Source organism: Triticum dicoccoides, chromosome 1A, assembly GCF_002162155.2.
Source record: "Triticum dicoccoides isolate Atlit2015 ecotype Zavitan chromosome 1A, WEW_v2.0, whole genome shotgun sequence".
Classification (NCBI taxonomy): Eukaryota; Viridiplantae; Streptophyta; class Magnoliopsida; order Poales; family Poaceae; genus Triticum; species Triticum dicoccoides.
In genome coordinates this window covers 146,063,968-146,073,107 of record NC_041380.1, presented here as the reverse complement: position 1 = coordinate 146,073,107, position 9,140 = coordinate 146,063,968, and positions in this window count along the sequence as shown.

Genomic DNA, 9,140 nt, shown 5'->3' with positions numbered 1-9,140 from the left:
CCTACGAACTATGAGGAAGCGATGATGAGCCCAGATTCCATGAAATGGCTTCAGACCAGGAAATTTGAGATGGGATCTATGTATGGGAACAAAGTGTGGACTTTGGTTGGCTTCCCGACGATCAGCAAGAAATAGAGAATAAATGGATCTTTAAGAAGAAGACTGACGCCGACGGTAATGTTACTGTCTACAAGTTTCGACTTGTTGCGAAAGGTTTTCGACAAGTTCAAGGAGTTGACTACGATGAGACCTTCTCACCCGTAGTGATGCTTAAGTCTGTCTGAATCATGTTAGCAATTGCCGCATTTTATGCTTATGAAATTTGGCAAATGGATGTCAAAACTGCATTGCTTAATGGATTTCTTAAAGAAAGTTGTATATGATGCAAGCAGAAGGTTTTGTCGATCCAAAAGGTGCTTACAAAGTGTGCAAGCTCCAGCGGTCCATTTATGGACTGGTGCAAACCTCTCGGAGTTGGAATATACGCTTTGATAGTGTGATCAAAGCATATGGTTTTATACAGACTTTTGGTGAAGCCTGTATTTACAAGAAAGTGAGTGGGAGCTCTGTATCATATCTACTATTCTATGTGGATGACATATTGTTGATTGGAAAAAATACAGAATTTCTGGATAGCATAAAGGGATACTTGAATAAGAATTTTTCACTGAGAGACCTCGGTGAAGTTGCTTATATATTGGGCATCAAGATCTATAGAGATAGATCAAGACGCTTAATTGGACTTTCACAAAGCACATACCTTGATAAAGTTTTGAGGAAGTTCAAAATGGATTAGTCAAAGAAAGGGTTCTTGCTTGTGTTACAAGGTGTGAAGTTGAGTCAGACTCAATGCCCGACCACTGCAGAAGATAGAGAGAAAATGAAAGTCATTCCCTATGCCTCAGCCATAGGTTCTATCATGTATGCAATGCTATGTACCAAACCTGATGTGTGCCTTGCTATAAGTTTAGCAGGGAGGTACCAAAGTAATCCGGGAGTGGATCACTGGACAACGGTCAAGAACATCCTGAAATACCTGAAAAGGACTAAGTATATGTTTCTTGTTTATGGAGGTTACGAAGAGCTCATTGTAAAATGGTTATGTCGATGCAAGCTTTGACACCGATCCGGATGACTCTAAGTCACAAACTAGATACATATTTATATTGAATGTGGAGTTGTCAGTTGGTGAAGTTCCAAGCAGAGCGTCGTGGCGGGATCTACGTGTGAAGCAAGTATGTAGCTGCTTCGGAAGCAGAAAATGAAGGAGTCTGGATGAAGGTGTTCATATCCGATCTAGGTGTAATACCTAGTGCATCAGGTCCAATGAAAATCTTTTGTGACAATATTGGAGCAATTGCCTTGGCGAAGGAATCCAGGTTTCACAAGAGAACGAAAAACATCAAGATATGCTTCAATTCCATCCGCAATCAAGTCAAGAAGGGAGAAATAGAGATTTGCAAGATACATACGGATCTGAATGTTGCAGACCCGTTGACTATGCCTCTCTCACGAGCAAAACATTATAAGCACCAAGACTCCATGGTGTAAGAATCATTACTTTGTAATCTAGATTATTGACTCTAGTGCAAGTGGGAGGCTGAAGAAAATATGCCCTAGAGGCAATAATAAAGTTGTTATTTATATTTCCTTATATCATGATAAATTTATTATTCATGCTAGAATTGTATTAACTGGAAACTCAATACATGTGTGAATACAAAGACAAACAGAGTGTCCCTAGTATGCCTCTACTACACTAGCTCGTTAATCGAAGATGGTTAAGTTTCCTGACCATAGACATGTGTTGTCATTTGATGAATGGGATCACATCATTAGAGAATGATGTGATGGACAAGACCCGTCTGTTAGCTTAGCATAACGATCGTTTAGTTTTATTGCTATTGCTTTCTTCATGACTTATACATGTTCCTCTGACTATGAGATTATGCAACTCCCAAATACCAGAGGAACACTTTGTGTGTTATCAAACATCACAACGTAACTCGGTGATTATAAAGATGCTCTATAGGTGTCTCCGATGGTGTTTGTTGAGTTGGCATAGATCGATATTAGGATTTGTCACTCCTTGTATCAGAGAGGTATCTCTGGGCCCTCTCGGTAATGCACATCACTATAAGCCTTGCAAGCAATGTGACTAATGAGTTAGTTACAAGATGATGCATTATGGAACAAGTAAAGAGACTTGTCGGTAACGAGATTGAACTAGGTATCAGGATACTGACAATCGAATCTCGGGGAAGTAACATACCGATGACAAAGGGAATAACATATGTTGTTATGCGGTTTGGCCCAAAAGATCTTTGTAGAATATGTAGGAGCCAATATGAGCATCCAAGTTCGCTATTGGTTATTGAATGGAGATGTGTCTCGGTCATATCTACATAGTTCTCGAACCCGTAGGGTCTACACGCTTAACGTTCAATGACGATTTGTATTATGAGTTATGTGATTTGATGACCGAAGTTTTGAAATGGTCGAGAGGTATATATTGATATATTGGAAGGTTTATATTCGGACACTGCTACCTCTTGAGCACTGCGTTGGATTTCCCCAAAGAGGAAGGCATGATGCAGCAAAGTAGCATAAGTATTTACCTCGGTTTTTGAGAACCAAGATATCAATCAAGTAGGAGGCTACACTCGAGTCCCTCGTACCTACACAAAAATAATAGCCCAATGCAACCAACGCACTTAGGGGTTGTCAATCCCTTCACGGTCACTAACGAAAGTGAGATCTGATAGAGATGATAAATAATATTTTTGGTATTTTTGGTATAGAGATGCAAAGTAAATAAAGTAAAAGCAAAGTAAAAGCAAAGCAATAATAAAGTAATGGAGATTGCTATGATGAGAAAGAGACCCAGGGGCCATAGGTTTCACTAGTGGCTTCTCTCAAGAGCATAAGTATTCTACGGTGGGTGAACAAATTACTATTGAGCAATTGAAAGAATTGAGCATAGTTATGAGAATATCTAGGTATGATCATGTATATAGGCATCACACCCAAGACAAGTAGACCGAAACGATTCTGCATCTACTACTATTACTCCACCCATCGACTGCTATCCAGCATGCATCTAGAGTATTAAGTTAAAAACAGAGTAACGCCTTAAGCAAGATGACATGATGTAGAGGGATAGTTTCATGCAATATGATAAAAAAAACCATCTTGTTATCCTCGATGGCAATGATACAATACGTGCCTTGCTGCCCCTTCTGTCACTGGGAAAGGACACCGCAAGATCGAACCCAAAGCTAAGCACTTCTCCCATGGCAAGAACAATCAATCTAGTAGGCCAAACCAAACTGATAATTCGAAGAGACTTGCAAAGATAACCAATCATACATAAAAGAATTCAGAGAAGATTCAAATATTATTCATAGATAGACTTGATCATAAACCCACAATTCATCGGTCTCAGCAAACACACCGTAAAAAGAAGATTACATCGAATAGATCTCCACGAGAGAGGGGGATAACATTGTATTGAGATCCAAAAAGTGAGAAGAAGCCATCTAGCTACTAGCTATGGACCCGTAGGTTTGAAGTAAACTACTCACACTTCATCGGAGGGGCTTGGATGATGATGTAGAAGCCCTCCGTGATCAATGCCCCCTCCGGCGGAGCTCTGGAGCAGGCCCCAAGATGGGATCTCGTGGATACAGAAAGTTGCAACGGTGGAATTAGGTTTTTGGCTCCGTCCCTAATCGTTTGGGGGTACGTGGATACATATAGGAGGAAGAAGTACGTTGGTGGAGCTTCGAGGGGCCCATGAGGCAGGGGGCGCGCCCTAGGGGGGTGCCCCCTACCCTCATGACCACCTCATGGCTTTCTTTATGGAGGGTCCAAGTCTCCTGGATCTTATCTGATGAGAAAATCACGTTTCCGAAGGTTTCATTCCGTTTGGACTCCGTTTGATATTCCTTTTCTTCGAAACCCTAAAACAGGCAAAAACAACAATTCTGGGCTGGGCCTCCGGTTAATAGGTTAGTCCCAAAAATAATATAAAAGTGGATAATAAAGCCCAATAATGTCTAAAACAGTAGATAATATAGCATGGAGCAATCAAAAATTATAGATACGTTGGAGACGTATCAAGCATCCCCAAGCTTAATTCCTGCTCGTCCTCGAGTAGGTAAATGATAAAAATAGAATTTTTGATGCGGAGTGCTACTTGGCATAATTTCAATGTAAATTTTCTTAATTGTGGTATGAATATTCAGATTCGAAAGATTCAAGAAAAAAGTTCATATTGATATAAAAATAATAATACTTCAAGCATACTAACAAAGCAATTATGTCTTCTCAAAATATCATGGCCAAAGAAAGCTATCCCTACAAAATCATATAGTCAGGCTATGCTCTATCTTCACCACACAAAGTATTTAAATCATGCACAACCCCGATGACAAGCCAAGCAATTGTTTCATACTTTTGACATTTTCAATCTTCACGCAATACATGAGCGTGAGCCATGGATATAGCACTATAGGTGGAATAGAATGGTGGTTGTGGAGAAGAAAAAAAGGGAGAAGATAGTCTCACATCAACTAGGCGTATTAACGGGCTATGGAGATGCCCATCAATAGATATCAATGTGAGTGAGTAGGGATTGCAATGCAATGGATGCACTAGAGCTATAAGTATATGAAAGCTCAAAAGAAACTAAGTGGGTGTGCATCCAACTCGCTTGCTCACGAAGACCTAGGGCATTTTGAGGAAGCCCATCATTGGAATATACAAGCCAAGTTCTATAATGAAAAATTCCCACTAGTATATGAAAGTGACATAATGAGAGACTCTCTATTATGAAGATCATGGTGCTACTTTGAAGCACAAGTGTGGTAAAAGGATAGTAACATTGTCCCTTCTCTCTTTTTCTCTCATATTTTTTATTTGGGCCTTTCTCTTTTTTTGGCCTCTTTTTTCATCCGGAGTCTCATCCCGACTTGTGGGGGAATCATAGTCTCCATCATCCTTTCCTCACTTGGGACAATGCTCTAAAAATGATGATCATCACACTTTTATTTACTTACAACTCATGAATTACAACTCGATTCTTAGAACAAAATATGACTCTATATGAATGCCTCCGGTAGTGTACCATTAGGTGCAATGACTCATGAGTGACATGTATGAAATAATTATGAATGGTGGCTTTGCCACAAATACGATGTCAACTACATGATCATGCTAGCAATATGACAACGATGGAGCGTGTCATAATGAACGGAACGGTGGAAAGTTGCATGGCAATATATCTCGGAATGGCTATGGAAATGCCATGATAGGTAGGTATGGTGGCTGTTTTGAGGAAGGTATTTGGTGGGTGTATGATACCGGTGAAAAGTGCGCGGTATTAGAGAGGCTAGCAATGGTGGAAGGAAGGAAAGTGCGTATAATCCATGGACTCAACATTAGTCGTAAAGAACTCATATACTTATTGCAAAAATCTAGAAGTTATCAAAGCAAACTATCACGCGCATGCTCCTAGGTGGATAGATTGGTAGGAAAAGACCATCGCTCGTCCCGACTGCCACTCATAAGGAAGACAATCGATAAATAAATCATGCTCCGACTTCATCACATAACGGTTCACCATACGTGCATGCTACGGGAATCGCAAACTTTAACACAAGCATTTCTCAAATTCACAACTACTCAACTAGCATGACTCTAATATCACCATCCTCATATCTCAAAACAATTATGAAGCATCAATTTCTTCTTAGTATTCAACACACTCATACGAAAGTTTTATTATTAATCTTGCATACCAAGCATATTAGGATTTTAAGCAAATTACCATGCTATTAAGATTCTCAAAATAATCTAAGTGAAGCATGAGAGATCAATAGTTTCTATAAAACAAATCCACCACAGTGCTCTAAAAGATATAAGTGAAGCACTAGAGCAAAACTATAAAGCTCAAAAGATATAAGTGAAGCACATAGAGTATTCTATCAAATTCCAAATCATGTATGGCTCTCTCAAAAGGTGTGTACAGCAAGGATGATTGTGGTAAACTAATAAGCAAAGACTCAAATCATAAAAGACGCTCCAAGCAAAACACATATCATGTGGTGAATAAAAATATAGCTGCAAGTAAAGTTACCGATAGAAGTAGACGAAAGAGGGGATGCCTTCTAGGGCATCCCCTAGCTTTGGCTTTTGGGTGTCTTTATATTATCTTGGGGGTGCCATGGGAATCCCCAAGCTTAGGCTCCTTCCACTACTTGGTCCATAATCCATCAAATCTTTACCCAAAACTTGAAAACTTCACAACACAAAACTTAAAGTAGAAAACTCATGAGCTCTGTTAGCGAAAGAAAACAAAATACCACTTCAAGGTACTGTAATGAACTCATTATTTATTTATATTGGTGTTATACCTACTTTATTCCAACTTCTCTATGGATTATAAACTATTTTACTAGCCATAGATTCATCAAAATAAGCAAACAAAACACGAAAAACAGAATCTGTCAAAAACAGAACAGTCTGTAGTAATCTGTAGTTAGCGCAAGATATGGAACCCCAAAAATTCTAAAATAAATTTCTGGACGTTAGGAATTTATCTATTAATCAACTGAAAAAAGAATTAACTAAATATCACTTTTCAAATAAAAATGACAGCAGTTCTCGTGAGCGCTAAAGTTTCTGTTTTTTACAGCAAGTTCAACAAGACTTTCCCCATGTCTTCCCAACGGTTCTACTTGGCACAAACACTAATTAAACACAAAAAACACAACCAAAACAGAGGATAGATAATTTATTTATTACTAAACAGGAGCAAAAAGCAAGGAATAAAAATAAAATTGGGTTGCCTCCCAACAAGCGCTATCGTTTAACGCCCCTAGCTAGGCATAACAAGCAAGAACAGGTCTAGGTATTGCCATCTTTGGTACGCAATCCATAAGTGGCTCTCATGATAGATTCATATGGTAATTTTATTTTCTTTCTAGGGAAGTTTTCCATGCCCTTTTTTAATGGAAATTGAAATCTAATATTCCCTTCCTTCATATCAATAATTGCACCAACCGTTCTAAGGAAAGGTCTTCCAAGAATAATAGGGCAAGAAGGATTGCAATCTATATCAAGAACGATAAAATCTACGGGCACATAATTCCTATTAGCAACAATAAGAACATCATTAATTCTTCACATAGGTTTCTTAATAGTGGAATCCGCAAGATGCAAGTTTAGAGAGTAATTATCAAAATCACGGAAATCTAGTAAATCACACAATGTTTTGGGAATAGTAGAGACACTAGCACCCAAATCACACAAAGAATGAAACTCATAATTTTTAATTTTAATTTTAGTAGTTGGTTCCCACTCATCATAAAGTTTTCTAGGGATAGAAACTTCCAATTCAAGTTTTTCTTCATAAGATTGCATCAAGGCATCAACGATATGTTTAGTAAACGCTTTATTTTGACTATAAGCGTGAGGAGATTTTAGCACGGATTGCAACAAGGGAATACAATCAATCAAAGAGCAATTTTCATAGTTAAATTCCTTGTAATCCATAATAGTGGGTTTAGCAACATCTAGGGTTTTAATTTCTTCAATCCCACTTTTATCAAATTTAGCATCAAGATCAACAAATTCCGAATTCTTAGAACGCCTTCTAGGTAAAGGTGGATCATATTCAGTCCCATCATTATCAAGATTCATATTGCAAAACAAAGATTTAATAGGGGACACATCAATAACTTTTAGATCTTCATCATTATTTTCATAGGAACTAGAAGAACACGCTTTTATAAAGGCATCTTTCTTAGCACGCATCCTAGCGGTTCTTTCTTTGCACTCGTCAATGGAAATTCTCATGGCTTTGAGAGACTCATTGATATCATGCTTAGGTGGAATAGATCTAAGTTTCAAAGAATCAACATCAAGAGCAATTCTATCAACGTTCCTAGCCAAATCATCAATCTTAAGCAATTTTCTTCAATCATAGCATTAAAATTCTTTTGCGAAGAAATAAATTCTTTAATATTAGATTCAAAATCAGAGGGCATATTATTATAATTTCCATAAGAATTGTTGTCGGAATTACCATAATTATTAGAGGGGTTACTAGGATAAGGCCTAGGATTGAAATTTTCTCTATACGCGTTGTTACAAAAATTGTTCCTACCAACAAAATTCACATCCATAGATTCATTATTATTCTCAATCAAAGTAGACAAGGGCACATCATTAGGATCAGAAGAAATACTCTTATTAGCAAATAATTTCATAAGTTCATCCATCTTTCCACTCAAAACATTAATTTCTTCTATCGCATGCACCTTTTTAGTAGATCTTTCAGTATGCCATTGAGAATAATTAACCATAATATTATCTAGGAGTTTAGTAGCTTCTCCTAAAGTGATTTCCATAAAAGTGCCTCCCGCGGACGAATCTAAAAGATTTCTAGAGGCAAAATTCAATCCGGCATAAATTTTTTGTATAATCATCCACAAATTCAAACCACGAGTAGGGCAATTACGTATCATTAATTTCATTCTCTCCCAAGCTTGTGCAACATGTTCATGATCAAGTTGTTTAAAAATCATAATATCATTTCTAAGAGAGATGATCTTAGCGGGAGGAAAATACTTAGAGATAAAAGCATCTTTGCACTTGTTCCATGAATCAATACTATTTTTAGGCAAAGACGAAAACCAAGCTTTAGCACGCTCTCTAAGCGAAAAAGGAAATAGCTTCAATTTAACAATATCATTATCGACATCTTTTTTCTTTTGCATGTCACACAAATCAACGAAGCTATTAAGATGTGTAGCGGCATCTTCACTAGGAAGGTCGGAGAACGGATCTTTCATGACAAGATTCAACAAAGTAGTATTAATTTCACGAGATTCAGCATCGGTAAGAGGAGCAATAGGAGTGCTAAGGAAATCATTATTATTGGTATTGGTGAAGTCACATAATTTAGTATTATCTTCAGCCATCGCGATAAACAAGCAATCCAACACACGAGCAAACAAAGAGAAAACGGGCAAAAGAGGCAAATAGAGAGGGAGGATAGAGAGAGAGGGCGGATAAAACGGCAAGGGTGAAGTGGGGGAGAGGAAAACGAGAGGCAAATGGCAAATAATGTAATG